This window comes from Phodopus roborovskii, unplaced genomic scaffold, assembly GCF_943737965.1.
Source record: "Phodopus roborovskii unplaced genomic scaffold, PHOROB, whole genome shotgun sequence".
Classification (NCBI taxonomy): Eukaryota; Metazoa; Chordata; class Mammalia; order Rodentia; family Cricetidae; genus Phodopus; species Phodopus roborovskii.
Window position 1 is genome coordinate 64,571 of NW_026125250.1, and position 18,513 is coordinate 83,083.

At 45.0% G+C, this 18,513-nt stretch overlaps 1 protein-coding gene across 1 annotated transcript in view; it reads left to right on the forward strand.

Annotated features, from left to right (window-relative positions):
• Nucleotides 1–9,654: 9,654 nt before the first annotated feature.
• Nucleotides 9,655–18,513, forward strand: part of LOC127227926 (exostosin-like 3) — a 39,551-nt gene continuing 30,692 nt past the window's right edge. Inside the window, 1 exon segment of the mRNA XM_051192282.1 lies at nt 9,655–9,803. The gene's annotated coding sequence lies outside the window, so the exon portion shown is untranslated.

Sequence of the window (18,513 nt, forward strand, 5' to 3'; positions counted from 1 at the left end):
AAGATGATATAATTATGCACATCTGGAACATGATATAATTATGCATGTCTATGAGTGAACTTTCTTCATAAGAGATGAACTTGGGATAATTATAATTTTTCTCCTCAGACTGGTGAATTTGTAGAAATACTGTCACATATGGTTCAGATGTAGCCATGAAAATGTGACCATAATTTCTGGCTGGTGGTTTGGGTAGGGGGAGGGTTGGGGATTATTTTGTTCTGAGAGTTACTTGGCTCCTACATAGTCATGTTTCCACCACTGAGACTGAGAATTAATGTTAGTGATATTAATGAAAATGGAAAATTTCTCCAACAAAATCCTGCTGCAAGACTTTATAAACTAGTTTAAAACCTACACATTTTTTTTTTCTGTTTGAAATTCTGGTTGGTGGATACTATTGGTTTTATACTCCATATAGAAGCTCCAGATGTTAACAAGCAACTCATCTTTTGATAGTGTACAGTGTGATTACTTTTGGAAACTGCCTGTTGAATTTTTATTTTATAGACATCTGAGTACTTGGCTGCTCATGCAGAGAACCTGAGTTCAATTCCAAGTACCCATGTCAGGTAGCTCAGAACCACCTGTCACTTCAACTCCAGGGATCCTCTGCCCTCGTCTTCTGGCCTCTATGGGCATCTGCACACATGGGGCATATATGCTCACACACACACACACACACACACACACAAATTTACACATATAATTGTTTGTGTATTGCAGGCTGGCCTTAAAACTTACTAGGCAGCTGCGGCTAGCTTTGATACTGTGATCCTCCTGCCTCTACTCCCAAGTGATATGATTATAGGCATGGACCACCAGGTCCAACTTCACTGATGTTCCTTAAGAACCTCTGTATTGGAACACTCAGTCCTAAATGGGACATCTTCATTAAACCTTCCCCTCAAGGTTCAGGGTACTGTTCAGAAGAGGAAGCAGAAAGATTGTAAGAGCCAGAGGGGCTAGATGACTCCCAGGAAATAGTGCCCTTCAAACACAACAAATATGGCCTCACATGGACTGTAGAGTAGCATTCATAGGGCCCTCAGAGGTTCAAACAAGGTGTGGTTCTACTGGTAACCAAGAACCTATGTGCAAATGATCCTCACTTGCAAAGGAAAAATAGTTTTCTTCAATAGAGTCTCCCTGGGGTGTGTTAACCTCACTTCAGGGTAGTTTCTTATCGGTCTTGCTTGTATATTTTGTTTTCTGTGTGTGTGTGTGTGTGCGTGTGCACACATATGCACGCACATGTGTGTGTTGTGTGCTTTGTTTTTGTCATTTGCTTGTTTTTTTAAAGAGAAAAAGGATGTGTGGTTTGGTGGGTGGGCAGGATCTGGGAGAAACTGGAGGAAGGAAAAGTGTGATCAGAATATATTGTCTGAAAAGTTTTTTGTTTTTCCGGTTAAAGACAAACAAAACCTCTGTGACATTTTGCTAAGTGTAAGGCCTTTTCCACAGAAGGTGTTTGTAGGTAAAAGGTATCGGGAGTAGACTTTTTAAATCTGTGGGTGACTTCCTGGTGTAAGGACAGGCTCAGAGCTGCATACAGATGTGGCACTGGAATGCAGCCACCACCCTGCTTAATTCTCCTTCTTTTCTCTGGTGATCGCTCCCGTTACACTGAGTCCTTCAAACGGATGGTGTTGTGGTGCATTTTGTCTGGTCGTCTTTGCTACCCAATGATTTAATTTAGGTTGGGTTTTTGGTGCCTTTGTGTTTGCTTTAGGGGGAACTTTGCATCATCAGACAGAACTCCCCGGATCATGCTTAGAAAATATGATTTTTTATATCTACTATTGATCCTAGCTAATGGAAATTCTTTTCCTTTTTGAGGTGCTGGGAAGGAAATTTGGGATCAGGCAAGCTCTATACTACTGAGCTATATGTTCAGCTCCAGTATTATGACTGTTATTTGTTCAATTCAGGTTAAATGTCTTAATGCAGACAACAGTAATGAATTAGACTAAGGTTCCTGGAAGGAAGCTAGACCAAAACTTATTTTTTCTTAATCACAAGGCAATACTATGACATGGTGTTAATAACAATAGTGCTCTGTGTGTGTGTGTGTGTGTGTGTGTGTGTGTGTGTGTGTGTGTGTGTGTGTGTTCTGCAGTGCTGAGGACAAACCCAGGGCCTCCTCCTTCCCTTGGCAAAGTGTTTTACTAGCTGTGCCCCACCCTAATCTACAAATGGGTTTGTTTTTTTCTTCAAACAATAAAATGTGCTTTGGCTTGAAGCTGATGTTAACTTGGTGTTCTTGCCATAAATTGTCTGCTCACCACCCCAAATGCTCCTCCAATTTTGGCAGACAAAAACTAGCCACTTTTAAAAGGTAACATCAAAGCTGGGACTTTGAAAGTGAGCCATTTAGCCGTGTACTGATTGCTGGCCATAGAGCCTGGGGACTAACCTTTCTCTCTTTTGGCGCTGACACCCGGGGAAGAGAAAAGTGACCTTGAGCCCTAATCTAGAAATTGTCATGCATTGTTCTAATTATTCGCCACAAAATTGCCCAGTCACTTATATATAGAAGAGATCTTCAACAGTGGTTTTCAGCATTTTTTTTTTTTTTTAAATCTGAGCAATTCAGATAGAAAAGTGGTTATCTGACTAAACTCACTGACAGCTCCTGAATCTTTGAAGGTTGGTGAGGTCACCAATGGCTTCCATGAGTCTGGCAGCTCTTGAGACCTTCTGCTATTAGTTTCTCATCAATAGGACTTACATCCAGGATTCTCTTGGGTTGATACCATTTGGGAAAAATAAGTCACCAGCAGGGACTCCCTAGGGAAACATTTTTGATGAAATCTGTACATACATTTTCTGGTGAGAGAATAGGTGTGTCTCTCTGTGAATGTGTCTTACAAATAATTTTATGTTTATTTATTTTATGTGTATGAGTGTATACACACACACACACACACACACACACACACACACACACGCCTCATGTGCCTGCTGCCTAGAGAGGTCAGAAGAAGACACTGAACTTCTTGTAACTGGAATTACGGATGGCTGTGAGTGGATAAGTGGGTGCTGGAAGATGAGCCTAGGTCCTTTGCAAGAGGCATCCCTCTGGCATCCAGTTTTTGTTTCATATAGTTGTGCCATGTCTTGAGCCTTTCACATTCCTTCCTTCTCCCCCACCCCCACCCCATTTTTTTTCTTTTTATTTGAGACAGCATTTCTCTGTGTAGCTTTGGAGCCTGTCCTGGATATCTATCTGTTGACCGGGCTAGCCGCAATCTCACAGAGATCAGCCTGCCTCTGCCTCCCGTGTATGTGCCACCAACGCCTGGTATCTTTCACATTTCTTTGACTCAAACTGTCAATCCCTTGTGAAGGAAATAGATGCTTATCCGACCAGCCTCTCTTAAAGTTTCTGCACTTGAACTCACTTAACAAACCAGACAGCTTAGTCTGATCCGTAGATGCAGCCCACAGTTCGCCTTGCATTCCTTAGCATTCCTCTTCCTGTTAAGATGTCAGGCCTTGGACCCAGGCTGTTCAAGTCTAACACCTGGCACTATCACTTACCAGGTTATAAGATTTGGAAACATAAGTTAACCCCTCTGGGCTTCTGTCTCCTTGACTGGGAAGTAGGAATAATCTCGATGCAGACTGTGTTGTGTTGTTCAAGTATTAAATAAGATGATTCATGACAAGTGCTCAGAGACATGTCAGCATGTAACTGCTCGTCAGTTATTTTCAGAAAAGAGTATTAATGATGCCAGTCGAGGCGTGCTCAGTTACCAGGAACAGAAGGCTCTTTGGGTTAAATGCAAATGACTTGAAGGTTTTCTTGGTAATAACTCAAGTGATTGTATCCAGCCCCCAAGACAGCTGGGACAGGTGGAAAATCCCAGAACTAAATGTTGACAGCGTCCAGGATGCTTCTTCAGTCTCCCATGGTGTTGTTCACTTCTCTCTGAATATTGTCTTTTTGCTTTCTGTAGAACGGCTTTCCTGATGTACCACTGTATATGTGTTTACAAACACCCCCAAGTCTATGTAAGATATTAGTTGAGCGGTCCTTGTCATGTTACTGCATCCCAGCGTGCTGTTCTCACATCTCCAGGCCAGATGGAATGAGGCTGTGCAGTATGTCAGCCTTTTCTCAGGACTGCTGGGACAGGCTGGCGCAGTAACTGGCAGCTCTGGGGTAACCACATGGCAGTACCCAAACTATGTACTAGAAATCTTTTCATTCAAGGGTGATACATGTTAATAAAAGGGCGACTGGATATATTATGACAAATTGAACACACCTACGGCCCCAGAGGGCAACCTAAGAACCCAACCCTGTAGCTACGTGCCTTCCCACCATCCACTCTGAACAATGGATTAGCTTTTGCATGTTTTTAGACTTCAAATTTGGGAAATATGGACTATATCCTTATTTTGTATCTAGACCCTTTTTTCTTTTAAAAGCAGATTTTCCTCATATGTGTATGAGTGTCTCACCTGCATGTTTGTTTGTGTACTGTGCACATGCCTAGTACCTGCGGTGGTCAGAGTATGGGATTCCTCTGGTACTGGAACTCCGCAGGGATGGTTTGTGGCTCATCATGTGGGCACCAGGAGCTGATCTCGGGTCCTCTGCAAGAGCAGCTAGTGATGTTGCCTGCTAAGTCTTCTCTACAGCCCCTTAGCATTTTGTGCACATAGATTCCACATCAAGTGTCTGATGCAGGTCTGTGGAGCACTTGCTCATGATTCTCTGTGACCATGCCGTGCTTTATCTGGCCTACTGCTGCTGGCCAATTAGGTAGGTTTCTATTTGTTAATCTTTTATAAAATAAGGAATCATATATCCCAGGTTATAACTGAGGAAGCCCTTTAACTTTAGATCTTCCTGCCTCTACCTCTCCATTTTGAGATTACAGGCCTGTACTACCACACACAGTCTATATGTGCTAGACCAGCACTCCACCAACCCAGCTACAAGCATTATATGAACTGAGCTACTTCCCCAGCCCTGTAAGCCCTTTTTGTCTCTTCTTTGTTATTTGTTTTTGTTTTTTGAGACAGGGTTCTCTGTGCAGCTCTGGCTGTCCTGGAACTTGCTCTGTAAACAGGCTGGCTGGCCTCAAACTTAAGGGATTGACCTGCCTCTGTCTGGGATTAAAGGTGTACACTGGTCTTTATAGTGATGCTGTGGCCTTCTGTTGAACTTGTTGATGTTGACTGTTTACCACCAGAAGCTTATGGAATATGTGTCAAATTATCTTCAGCCTGTGTAGTTGAACTGGTGCTCTCTTTGGATGTATCTGGGAGCCTCTTACCTTCTTCAGGTGACTATTATGGTGTGAGGACACAGCCATGTTGTCAACACTGGGCAACTTTAAGTGCTCAGCTATTCAACTTCCCTCTGCTCTTTGGGCATAAACTCTATTTGTAGGTAGGTTTAGGGTAATCTGTTGCTTAGACTAAGTTATTGTTGGGGTGAACATGTGATCCAAGTTGAAGTAATCACATTTGTCTTCTGGGAATTTAAAATTAGGAACTTTAGAGGCAGAGTGCTGATGGCAGACCCTAGGTCACTGTTGGGGACCGGAGGCATAATGTATCAGTCCCTAATTCATAATTTCCTATCCTAATTCCTGATGACAGATAGGGATCTCTGTATGTGATTATTGAATCACAGTGCAAACCTGTTTCTGATTACGTTCCAAAATATAGAGACAGTGTTGTCAAAGCTCCATCTATAGTGAGACCAGTGAAGGTTAGCTTTGTTGTGTGTGTTGTTAACTTCAGTTCCTTTCCAGAAGAAAGACAACACTGTGATTATGATCAGATTTCTGAGCCAGAAATTTTGGTGACAGCACAAGTCCATGGGAGAGGTAAAGGGAACTTGATCCAGGGAAGGTATTAGAATTTCAAAAGACAGCTGGTGGACACCGTGGGGTCAAGGTGTCATAGCTAGAGTTTCTATTGCTGTGAAGACACACCATGAACATGGCAACTCTTATATGGAAACATTTAATTGAGGTGTCCAACAGTTCAGAGGCTCAGTCCATTATTGTCATGGTGGGGAGCAAGACAGCATGCAGGTAGACATGGTGCTGGAAAAGTAGCCGAGAGTCCTACATCCTGCAGACAACAGGAAATTGTATCCTGAGCACTGGAAACCTCAAAACCTGCCCCCACAGTGATACACTTCCTCCAACAAGGCCACACCTCCTAAAAGTGCCATTCTTTAAGAGATTATAGGGGCCAATTACATTCAAACTACCACCAAATTCAAGTCTAAAGAGAGACATTGCAGATTATGCCAGGTTTGGGGTTTCTGTCTTAGGAAAGATGGAGGTAAAGTCATTATAAACTAGGGTATTCTGGGAGAGCAAGGAGGAAGGGATCGAGATGAATTCACTGTGGAAAGTAGTAAATTTCATAACCTGGTGAAATAACTAGAATGTTCTGGTCAAGAATGTAGGGTTCAAAGATAGATGGCTTGGAGTCCTGGCCTCTGCCCTGCACTCTGTGACCCCAGGCACCTGCTTCCTGGAACTTTCTGAAGTTTCACTTCCCCTTCCATGGAGTGGTATCTCCTAAGTGGATTTAAAACAAAACAAAACCCAACACGGGTATGGAAAGGGCACAACCTACTGCCTGGCAATTAAGTATTCATAAAATATGCTTTCACAAGATGTTGCGCTTGAAGGAAGCTAGGGCACCACTGCAAAACAAGGCCCAGGGTTCTGCAGTGAGGGAACTGTTTGTGGGTGGAGCTGGTACTCAAGCCACGCATAAAGTGGCAAGAAAGCCAGAGTCACACTGCTATTTTTTCACACCTTTTAGAAGAGGCAGGAGCTGGGGCAGGAGATTGTTGGAGAGGAAGGAGGAGGAGAAGCAGGCAAGAGCAGGCTGACTGTCATCTGAGGATGAGAGGTGCTGGGTGATAGCTGGAGAGCAGCAGCCACACCTAATGTCCAGAAAGTTCCAGGCGAACCTTTTTTCCTCCCTAAAGCTTAGGTAGAGTTACAATCAAGTAAGTTAGAGTTAGAAGCAGCAATGTGTTGTGTATTCAAATCCACAGGATGACTAAATCCTCCAGGCTGCTGCTGTTATCTGCAAGTCAGCTCTTGCCAGTATGGAGATGAACCAACCCCTGGAAATTCTTACTTGTCTCCTGTCCTTTCCCATTGCACATTGGGCTCTTCCTGCCTGCTGCTGCTGGAAGAAAGCCAGGTAGATGAACTGTTAAAGGAACATTCAAGCCAAGTGGACAAAGCTTTCCCCAATTTTAGTTCTCTGGTTTATAAAGTTTGCTCCTGCTTCCCCGACTTCCCTCAACAAATGGGAGGGAAGAAGTTATATTTTATTATTGCAGTTGTGGTAGTAAGGCTCTTGGATATGTATGAGTATTTCTAGTAAAAGGGAGTGGAACAGGCTGGCGTTAATGGCAAAGAAAATACTGACACAGGGATATCTTGGCATCTTTGATGGCAGCAGACCCTTTCTCAGCAAGAGGCATTCAAATCCTTGTCTCTTAAATTCAAAGAGTGGAATTCATGGACCACAGAGGGTAGTTGTTTGAGTGGGATTCCGTTGAACTTTACTGCCTGGGAGTTAATGGGCTTTAGTGGATGGAGGAAGGGTGGCAGATAGGCTGGTCAGTCCAGTTTTCATTCCAGGCGTCAAGGTCCTTGCAGTTTGGTCCACAGTCTCAGTATGGTTTCTAGGAAAGGGGTATTCCTTTGGGGGTGAAAGCGATGGAGACCCCCTTCCTGGCATTTTCAGTCTCAGGCCATGGGAAAACTAGAGATACTTGGCTTAGGCACTTGGCTTAGGCATCTTTGGCCTCTGGCAAGGACAAAATTATGGACATTCCCCAAGGTCATTTCCAGCTTTTAGCCAAGAGAGGAGCCCCCCCCCCAGTGCCTGGTCAATTTCTACCTTCTGATCTCAAACATAGGAGAAGAGAGTAACATATCTTCAGCAAGGAAGGGAGGAAGGATGGTGTTGGTTAGTTTTTTTGTCAACTTGACCCAAGGTAGAGTCCTCTGAGAAGAGGAAACCTCAGGTATGGTGGCCCACACACCTTTAATGCCAGCAGAATCAGGCAGATCTCTGAGTTCAGGTCAGTCTGGTCTAAGTAATGAGTTCCAGAACAGCTAGGGCTGTGTAGGGAGAGACCCTTTCTCAAAACATTCTCCTGCAAGTGGAGAGAGAGGAAAAGATGGGGGAAGGGGAAGAGAGGGAGAGGAAGAAACTCTTCTCTCAGACTGGGCAAGGTGGGGGGGTGGGGTGGGGGTGGAGGGTGTGGTGGTGGTGGTGCTGGTGAGCATTTTCTCTATTAATGGTTGATATGCGAAGGGCCCAGACCATTGTGGGTGGTGCCACTCTTGGGCAGGTGGTCTCTAGTTGTATAAAGAAACAAAACTGAGCCAGCCATGGGGAACAAGCCAGTAAGCAGCATTCCTGCATGGCCCCTGCTTCACTGTCGACCTTGCAGGGTCCTGGCCTGCTTTTTCGTTTCTGCTTTGGCTCCTCTCAGTGATAGACTATGATCCGGATGTGTAAGCCTGATAAACCCTTTTCTCCCCAAGTGTTTTTGGTCATGGCGTCTTCCCACAGTGACAGAAAAGTAAAATAGGGCAGATGAGAAAGAGCAGAGCCTGACTTGGAGATGCATGGAAAGACCTGGAGAAGAAGGAAGGTACTCCAGGAAACAGGTTGCTAGGGATTTTAAAGGTTGTTTTGCAAAGGGAATGGTTAACACCAACTGTCGGTTTTGGGAGTGGAATCCTGTTTTCTCAGCCTCCCTGCTCTGGGCAGTAGGCATGGGCTTTCCCAGGAAGGGCAGGTGGAAGGGTCAGCAGCTGTGAAACCATCTCTGGGGCATAGTTCTCCTTAAGGGAAGAGACCACCCAAGCACAGGGATGGGTATTAGCCAACCTGGCTGGGTGTATCTGTGTTTTGCTGAAGAACGCCTGGGGTAATAATAGCCTTGTTCCGGTGAATTAAAATAAATATGTTGAAACAATGTGACTTTAATACAATTGTGAATTTTAAAAGATGATTTTAAGCCAGGCAGTGGTGCACGCCTTTATCCAAGCACTGGGGAGGCAGAGGCAGGCAGATCTCTGATTTTGAGGCCAGCCTGGTCTACAGAGTGAGTTCTAGTGAGTTCTACACAGAGAAACTCTGTCTCGAAACAAACAAACAAAAAAAAAGATTTAAAACTATTTTCTAAATTAGCTCTGGTGACTCCACTTTAAGGATTGCTCCTACCTCCACCTCCATCTCTTTTTTGAGTATTCTAGGGTTCTTGCCAATTCCCAAATTACAGGGGCTGGCTTCAAAGTATTTAAAAGGCATTCTTTTTAGTCCTCAAATTCTCAATAGATTAACCTGTTGTTTGTTTTTGCAAAGCCCCGAGGTTTTTTAAAAAGTGTTTTATAACTGTGGGTCATTGCTAGCACAGGGCACATCAGCAGGACACGGGTTTATTTTTTGGCTGAGGAGTTACCCGGATTAATGGGGCCCCACCTCAAGCCCACATGCCTGACCCCACCTCCGCAAGCCCACCGAGGCTCTGCCTCCACCTTCGGGCGCATCCGGAAAGTCACGAACACCTTTGCATTCTCTCCCAAAGCAAACGCAGGTTCGGCCATTTCCGTCCCTGGTCTTCGGCAAGTTCCGCCGTTGCCGGTCGGAAATGGCCGCCGGCCGGCAGGGGGAGCGGAGGATCCTGCGCGGCCTGGGAGGCGCGCAGCCGGCAGCCAGAGCGGCTTGTGGGAAGCGGAGTTTTGTGCAGGAGGCGGCGGTGGCTCGTCTCTGCCTGGAAGCTGGTAAGAGTTCGGGTGGCGTGGGAGCCCGAGGACCCGGGCAGGGCAGGAAGGGCTGGTGGGAAAGACCCAGCAACCTGGCGCGTGCGGCCGTGGCGGGCAGGAGCGACAGTGGCTGTGCCTGGAAGCTGTTGTGGCGGCACAGCCGAGTAGGCCTGCCCCGCGCCGGGGGCCTCGCTCCGCTGGGGCCGGGCACTAGCGGCCCGCGGGAGCATCTCCTGTGGAAGCGCAGTCCCTACCTTCCCGGGCTCATTCCCACATCTGGCCGGCTCTCCCAGCACAGCTGTGCGGTGCGCTGCTGCCCATCGAGCTCTTCTCTCCAGGTGGCCACTTCCTGCCGGGGGTCCAGGTGCTGCTGTGCTCTGTGTCTGCCCTGGGCCTGGGTGTGCCGCAGCAGAGGGCTGAGGGATGCAGGTCTGTGCGCCCCGAATGGGGTGACTGCTCTGTAGGCGACATCCCCAGAACAGAGTCTTGGAGATGAAGCCAGCAGCACCGGGTGCTTTCCCTAGCTCCACAGCGAACCAGCTGCTTAGCCCTGTTGAAATTCGGTGGGTACCAGCTCCTCCCAGCCAGGATTGTTGCTGTTTAAATTCACAAGACTCTTATCAAGTCCTCTTCTTTTAGGGAGGATGAAATGCAGTGTGTGATTTCAGAGGTGGCTTTAGCGTTGCTTCTCTTCACTTTGTCTTGTTCTTTCAGTTTGGAGAGTCAGGCATTTCAACGCTGGTCTCCTTGATTCTCTCTATCCGTTTGTCCATCTGTCTGTCCCTCCATCTGTCTGTCCGTCCATCTGTCCGTCCGTCCATCCATCCATCGTTCCAACCACAGAGTTCCCTGTCTTCCCCTCTGGCCCAATGACTATAACTTTGTAGACTCTGGTATTGTGGTTCGCCCTGGGAAATTGATAATCTTGAGTGAAACTATGCTTCCTCAACAACTTATTCCAGTGGAGGACTTTTAAATAATTTGTGATGAAAGAAAAGCTGCTTTGCTCTTACTTGGTGAGTTAAACATACCCTTTCCTGTGAGATTTCCCAGCTCTTTGCCTGCAGGGAGCCTGAGGGTTGAAGTTAGTCTAATTACTTTCTGGAGGTGACCTAGAATTGTGAATCTTCAGAATTGTGTGGGTTTTTGTTTTGTTTGGTCGTTTGAGATGGGGGTGACACTGTAGCCCAGGCTGGCCATGAGTTCTTGGTGAGCCTGTTGCTTCAGCCTCTGTAGTGTTGGGATTGCAGGCAGAGCCACAGCATCCAGACCTTGCATCTTCAGAGTTCTTGAGACATGTGTTTGGTCATCAAAGGTGAGGAGTAGAACTAACAAAAAGAAGTTGTGGTGTGTGTGTCTTCATTCTCTCACCCTTCATTTTTCTAGAAGAAAAACATTATTAAATATTTGGTGTATGTTGGAACTTCTCAGTGACTAGGTCTGAGAGCTTTGTCTATGAGTGAAAAGACTCGGTGACCAGGTAGGAGAGAAAGGCAGGTTCTAGGAGAAGGGAAGGCCCAAAATATGCAACTTTGAGAAGAAAGTGTGCTGGCTGGAAAAGGGACTACGCTGTGTGAAGGTGCTAGGTCAGGGTGTCACGGTTTGCACCTATAATCCCAACACTAGAAAGGCTGAGACAAGAGGCTCACCATGAGTTCCAGGCCAACCTGGTACACGCTGTGAGTTCTGGCCTAGTGGTCAAAGGAGAGTTAACAGAAGGTGGTACAGGAGTTAGGAGCAAAGCTATTCTGTGCACCTGAGAATGACGGAATTTGTTTTTCACCTATAGAGCCCAGGGCTTCACATATGCCTTAGTGGCAAGCAGTCTACCATTTACCTACATCCCTGGCCTAGGTGACTGGGGAGGGGTTGGAAGGTATTGGTTGGAAGTAGAATCAGGTATTGGACATAAGAGCATCTCACTAGATGTCACCTTGGAGAGGCTGAAACTGTCTTTGTATATAGTTTATAGTGAAACAAGGACTGAGAACCAAGGACCTTTGATTAAAACTTCTAAAGTCAACCACTAGATGTTTAGTTAGTAATTGAGACAGTGGCTGGTCAGGAGCATCAGGAACCTGAGGTCATCCTTACCTACCTAAGAGAGTTTGGGGCCAAGCTGGACCACATGAGACCTGCATCAACAAACAAACAAACAAAACAAACCCCACAACAAGCAAACCAACATGTATTTTATTTATTTTGCTTATTGTTGGTGTCTGTTTCTTTTGAAAATCTGTAACAAAGGGACAGCTGACATGTTGTAGGTTCCATGAAGTAGCAGATTGTGGACACTCAAGGACAGGGTCAGCTCCCCTGTGAGCACAGACCTCTCCTGCCTGAACCAGTCATGTGCTCTTTTCATATTTGTAGTCTTTCAGGGGGCTTGTAAGTAGGTGTAAGAGAAGCAGAAGCTAAACAACAAAACAAACCTGTACCCTTGAAGTGCCAGAGGGACAGAGACTCGTCATGTGCAGTGTAGAGTTTTGCTCAGAGTCATCCAAATGACCCATTAAAATCCCAGGAATGGAGCATAGAAAGGAGAACAAGAGAGTCTATTGAAGAATGACAACAGCACCTACCTAATACAGAGCAGAATCTGAGGTAGCCAGTAATTAATACCTGTGTGCGTCCATCAGCCAGTGAGCAAAGCTGTGCTTGCAGTAGAGTGTGGGAGCCAGGCGGTCTAGTAAGCTCCGGTGCCTGCCCTACAGTATCCCCTCTCATTAGCTCATATTCCTTTTGTATATTCTTCCGTTTGGCTGGGCCCAGGACCTTTGAGATTGGCCATGATGTTAATGATTAACACCCTGACAGTTGCTTTGTGGACATTTACCCTATTATGCCGTCCTCTCTGGTGTCACAATTTTAAGTGTTTTCAGTTTCTTTTAAATATTTTCTTTTTCAATAAAAAGATTTTATATCCCCAGGGAGGAATACAGAACAGAAATAGGTTTGTGAATATGCCTTTGGCATATATAACAAGACAGTTAAAATATGTAAACCCACAGGGCTGGAGAAATGGCTCTGTGTTTAAGAGCACATATTGTTCTTGTAGAGGACCTGAAGTTTGATTCCAGCATCTACATTGGGAAGCTCACAACTGCCTGAATCACGAGGTTCAGGGAGCCAACCCTGCTCTGATCTCCTTGGACACACACACAGGCACACATATATACATACAAATAAATAATGTGTTTAAAAATAAATAAAAAATATAGACACATTGTGATGGTGGATTATAATAGTGTTTTTAATTATTGTATAAGTTCTTTGCCATCTTTGTGGTTTTTTTGTTTTCCCCCTTCCATAGAATTTATTCTTTAGGGGATGGAGAGATGGTCAGTTGTTAGGAGCACTGACTGTTCTTCCAGAAGACCTGGGTAGCTCACATCTGTCTGTAACTCCAGCTCCAGGGGCTATGAGACCCTCATACAGATACACATACAGGCAAAACACCAATGCACATAAGATAAAAATAAGTAAAAATCATAAAAAAGAAAAAATTTATTCTTAACTGGCTGTCTTGGAACTCACTCTGTAGACCAGGCTGGCCTTGAACTGAGAGATCTGCCAGCCTCCTCCTCCTGAGTGCAGGGGTTAAAGGTGTGTACAGCTGCTGCTACCACCTTTACCACCACCAGCAGCAGCAGCTTAAGATTTTATTCTTTAAGGTCACGGAGAGGCTGTATTCTTTAAGGTCACTGAGAGGCTGGAGAGATGACTCAGCTAAGAGTACTTGTTCTTACAGAGGATCTGGGTTCGGTTCTCAGCACCCACATGGTGGCTCACAGCCATCTGTAACTCCAGTTTAAGGGAATCTGATGCACTCTTCTGACTTCCACAAGCATTGGGCATGTGTGTGCTACACATACATACTTTCAGGCCAAACACTCATGCACATAAAAAAGAAAGAAAAGAAATCTAAAAACCACGCCACTGGTAGATAAGAGGCTGTGTTACCCGGTTGCTCTGTTGGTGATGGGGTTGGGGGTGAGTAGGGGATGTAGCAGAGAAGACTAAGAGCCTGGGAGATCCGACTGAAGCTAGACATAGCAAATGTAAGGCTCTTAAACTAGTCAGTAGTATTTTCTTACCTGCCTCCACCTAAAGCTGACAGCGATGCCACCATCCCAGCATGCAGACTCAGTCAAGAAGGTATTTCCTTAGATCTAGCTGTGGTTTTTGTCCCTTCCGAGTGTCATCATTATGGACTTCTTAGAACAATCTCATATGTGGGGAGACAGTCACCATGTTTCCTCCTTCGCTTTGACACGGATTGCACACTGGTGTTTGAGTCAAATAAGGCTTGCCCAACTTACACAGACACGTTTAGAGAAAGGGAGATTTCATGTTAGAAATCAGATGAAAATATTGTGGGGTTGTGCTACATATCTGATGACAGTGAATTGCACAGGTGTTGACAGACTGCATTTTGCTGTCTTGTCTTTACTGGCCGACTTCCCTTGTCTGTCTGTCTGTCTGACTCTGAAGACCTCTGCTGCCCTTGAAGTATGCCCATTTCCACCAGCTGTTTCTTATTTGACAGTTTAAATCCCTTTGCCAGCCTTTGAGTCCATTTACTGTGTTAATGGCCTTCAAGTGTGGCTCCCAGCAGAGAGCACAGAATTCTGCACATGGTGCCTAGGACACAGCCACACCTTCTTTGCTTTTCAGCCTCTGCTTTGTTAGAGAGAGAGGAACAAAACCAAATTCAAGGTGATGGCCTTTTCCTAAGTAGTTGAATTTCCTTGCCATACTGATGGCGGTTATCACAGCCCAGCCAGTGCCCAGCCCTCTGCTCAGCTAAATGCAGTCATTCCCATGCAGTTTGAGATCAAAGTGCTTGCTTTGTCTTTATCTCTATTGGATTTCCTCTGCAGAAATCCAGCTGATAGATAGCTTTTGTATCTTGGGTTTTCTCCCAGTCTTGACAGACTCCTCCCATCATGACTTCCTTTATTTCGTAGTTGTAAAATACCAAAAAGCACTGTGGCTTTGAAAGAAGAAAACAGCTGATAAGGCCCCAAACTTGTTATTAATGGACTTTCGGGAGAATGGAGGTGGGACGGGGAGGGGCTCTAAAGGCCCGCGCTGTGCAAAGGGAGGGAGCCTCAGTCCCTTGGCTTGACACAGTGGTGTGCTTGTCCTTCCAATAAAAACCATATGAGCATCTGGGCATTCCTGGGCAAGGTACTTGTCAGCAAATCCTAGAATCCTCAGGATCTTTGAGGCCGGTTGCTCTAGCCCTTTCCTTTTAGGGTTTAAAAAGGTACTAAGCAGGGTGTGGTAGCTTGTGATCCCAGGATCATCAGGAGTTTGAGGCTAGCCTGGGTTACATAGACTCCCAACAAAAAGCGCCAAGAGTTTGTGAGTCAGGGGGAAGGAGACACTCACTGTAGGGCTGGTGAATCAGAAAGATGGCAGTGATAAGCAAGGGTAGAACTCTGTTCTCAGTAGTCACAAGCTGGTTTACAAACAGATGAGCTAGCTTTTGCTTCAGCTCTTTGTCTCATTGAGAGAGGCACCCAGGGTACTAATGCTACCAATTTTACAGGCCACAGAACAAAGGAAAAGTCCTGTGTCCCTGAGAAATGGAAGTCTTAGAAAGACCAGTTCAGTCTCTGTCAAACTACAGTTTGACTCCTCCAGAAAAATGTACCTGGAGACCTTATTAAACTGTCCCTACACTTCTCTCATATTCAGAAATATGCTTGGGGGGAAAAAGCCACTGCTCAGGAGGTAAAGGCAGAGAGGCTGGAGGATTATCACAAGTTTGGGGCTAGCCTGGCTCACACAGCATGTTTTAAAAATCATTTTTTAAAAAATATATTTTGAGACATCTGTCCTGGAACTCACTGTGTAAACCAGGCTGGCTTCAAACTCGGAAATCTGCCTGCCTTTGCCCCTCAAGTGCTGTTACTGGAGAGAAGAAAAAATAGAGTGAAAAAAAAATCTTGTATATTACTTAGTAATATAAAAGAACCATAGTTGTTTTGCTTCTGTGTGTTTTCTATCCAGATACATGGTTTTAAATGATATTTTACCACCAAAATATCAAGTAACATGTTCCCATCTTATTTAAAATTATTGAAAAGTTTGCAGCCTGCTGTCTATATAAGTAACATACTTAACATTTAGCCACACTTCTTGGATGTTCTGTTGTATATATTGTGGAAACAATGCTGAGGCATTTGCATCTTGTGTGTAGGTCTTAATCACATAGAATGTATTTCTAGAAAATGAAATTGCTAAGTCAAAGATAGGAAAAGCTGAGACATTGATTACATGACCTCCATTTAAACAGCATGAAAGCTTACTTACCAACCCTGCTGCATGCATGGCCCAGAATGTACTGAACTTCACTACCCGTCCTTAATGTTTTAGTATGAACATTCTCGAAGGCCATGTTCTTCCTATCCATGGTTCTGGCTTTTTGGAAGTGAGTTGAGCATTAGGACAGCCTCCATTTGCCAAACTGTATTTCAGGAAGGTGTGTGACCTTGGATACTGATAAGTACCGATATTAAAATAGTTCTTTGCTGATTCATTGGTGGAAAGCGTCACTGTATTTTGCTTGAAATCTGTTTCTTTGCTTGGAAGGCACACATTGAAACATGCTTATTTGACTCTCCCCCAACCCTTTCTTTTAAAAGTAACTTACTGCCTTTATCTTTTGGTCACCTTTAATGTTTGGGCCCTTTACACTCTGGTAGTAAATCAGCCTTTTGATCAACAGATAGACAGGCAGGCAGACAGACACACCTCTTTGATTTGTAGGTAGTCAGTTGACCTTGTGTCTGGGCTTTCGTGTGTTTGGATTCCTAGAAAAGTGACCATGTTTAATTTGAGCTGAAGTGACTTGCGTGTTTTCCTTTCCTTCTTATGGTTTATTTATGACAATTCTTTACTTCATCTGAGACTTTTTATTGTGGCTTGTCATAGGAACGTCCCCCCCCCCCCACATTGTTTACTGAACTGTCCAGCATGTACTTTAAAAGACTACAACAATGTATTTCCCTCTCTTTCCACCTTCCTTTTCTCCCTCGTTTGTTTTGTAGTTCAGGCCAGTCTCCTTTTCCTCAGCTTCCTGAGTGCAACGCCATGCCCAGTTTATTTAGTGTTTTTCTTTTAATTACAAAAACAGTACATACTAAGTAAAATGAATTGAGACAAAGTATTTCTTGTCAATAAGACAGTAGACAAGTGAGCTGCTTTGCACAGGGTGCTAGGCCACACGGACCTGAGCTTGTGTCTGGCTCCTCAATCGTTTGCTGGATTTTCTTAAGCAAGTTCTCTAACCTCCATCACTCACTGCTTCTTTCTCTGGAAAGCAGATATAACACTGTTGTTGCCTCCCCCACCTCCTCCTGCCCCAGTGGCTTCTGAAGTGATCAGTAGTGTGAATGTGTTGTCTGGAGTGCGCTGGGCCCCACAGCTGCAAAGGTAAGGGAACTACTCCTGGGTGCAGTGTTGGCGCCAGCCCTCTGCTTCAGTCTAGGCGCAGTGCTCTTTGTCGTCTTCCTTAGTTGCCTTTAATTATATTGGTTCGCAGGTCATAGGCCTGCAGAACAAGGCAGGTCTCTTGGCAGTGGTAGTAGCCACGATGTGTGGAGAACCCACGCTTGGGTTTCTCATAGAATTCTGCCACTTGATGGGGCAATTTTGGCTGAAAGGGAAAGAGAAAATAGTACTATATGCATGGATAAGTAGGTAGGTTTTGGATGCATAGACAAAGATACACCGGCACATCATTTTCTCTTTAAATATGAAGAGCGTGTTGTTTTTAATCATTGTGGTTATAGTGTAGTACAGGCATGGAGAATGTGGAAATCATGCTGTGTGTATGCATACAGCACACGGGATACTCCTCAGATGGATGTGAATATAAGTGCTCCCATTCCGTACCGTAGCCAACACTGGCTTTGGTTTTACCACGTATAGTGCAGTGGCATCTACCTGTAAGGTTGTAATATACCGAGGGGTGTGATGGGCTGAACCTGGCACATGGTGAACATGCAGTAAATGCTGGCTCACAACACAGGGAGGGGTTCAATTGCAACGTCTAGAAAGGGTCTAGATGGCAGCCCAAGTGGAGCCAGCCACTCCTTTGTGCTTCTCCCTCCATCTCTGAGTATTCTGGCATAATTTTCTCTACTTCCTCCTTGTCTTCCCTCCCTCCGGCTTCTTTGGATATAACTTTGGAAGACACTAAAGAAGACCTAAGTAAATAGGTGTCCCAGATTTATGGTGGGGAATCTTAGAGCATTAGTCTTAAAGGAAAGTCAAGTAGAGTAGTTGAGAGCAAGGTCCTGGTAGAGCAGAATAATATTCCTGCCAAAATAGGAGCTGGCTGTGTGTTAGGAATGCTAGACAAGGTGTAGCCACAGAGGAAGGGGTGATTTGGTGGGGGAGGATGATAGGAGTTGGGAGAGGATAGAGGGGGAAGAGGTGACGGAGGAATTGGCAGAGGGCAGGAGGTTACAGAGGGGAGCAGGCTTTAAATTTCAACGCTGGAGAGGAAAATGCCAGTGAGAGTTTGAGTAGTATTTTAGTGGGTGCTGTCATGTCTCTTAAGTGCCATTTAAAAACTAGAGAAAAGAATTGTTTCTCTAAGGAGTTTTTAATCTGGTTGAAGGAGAATCAGTTGAAATGATGAGCTAAGTTTTGAACCATATGATACTAAATTGAGCCCAATGGGATTTTAGGGATTTGGCAGTCCCTTGTA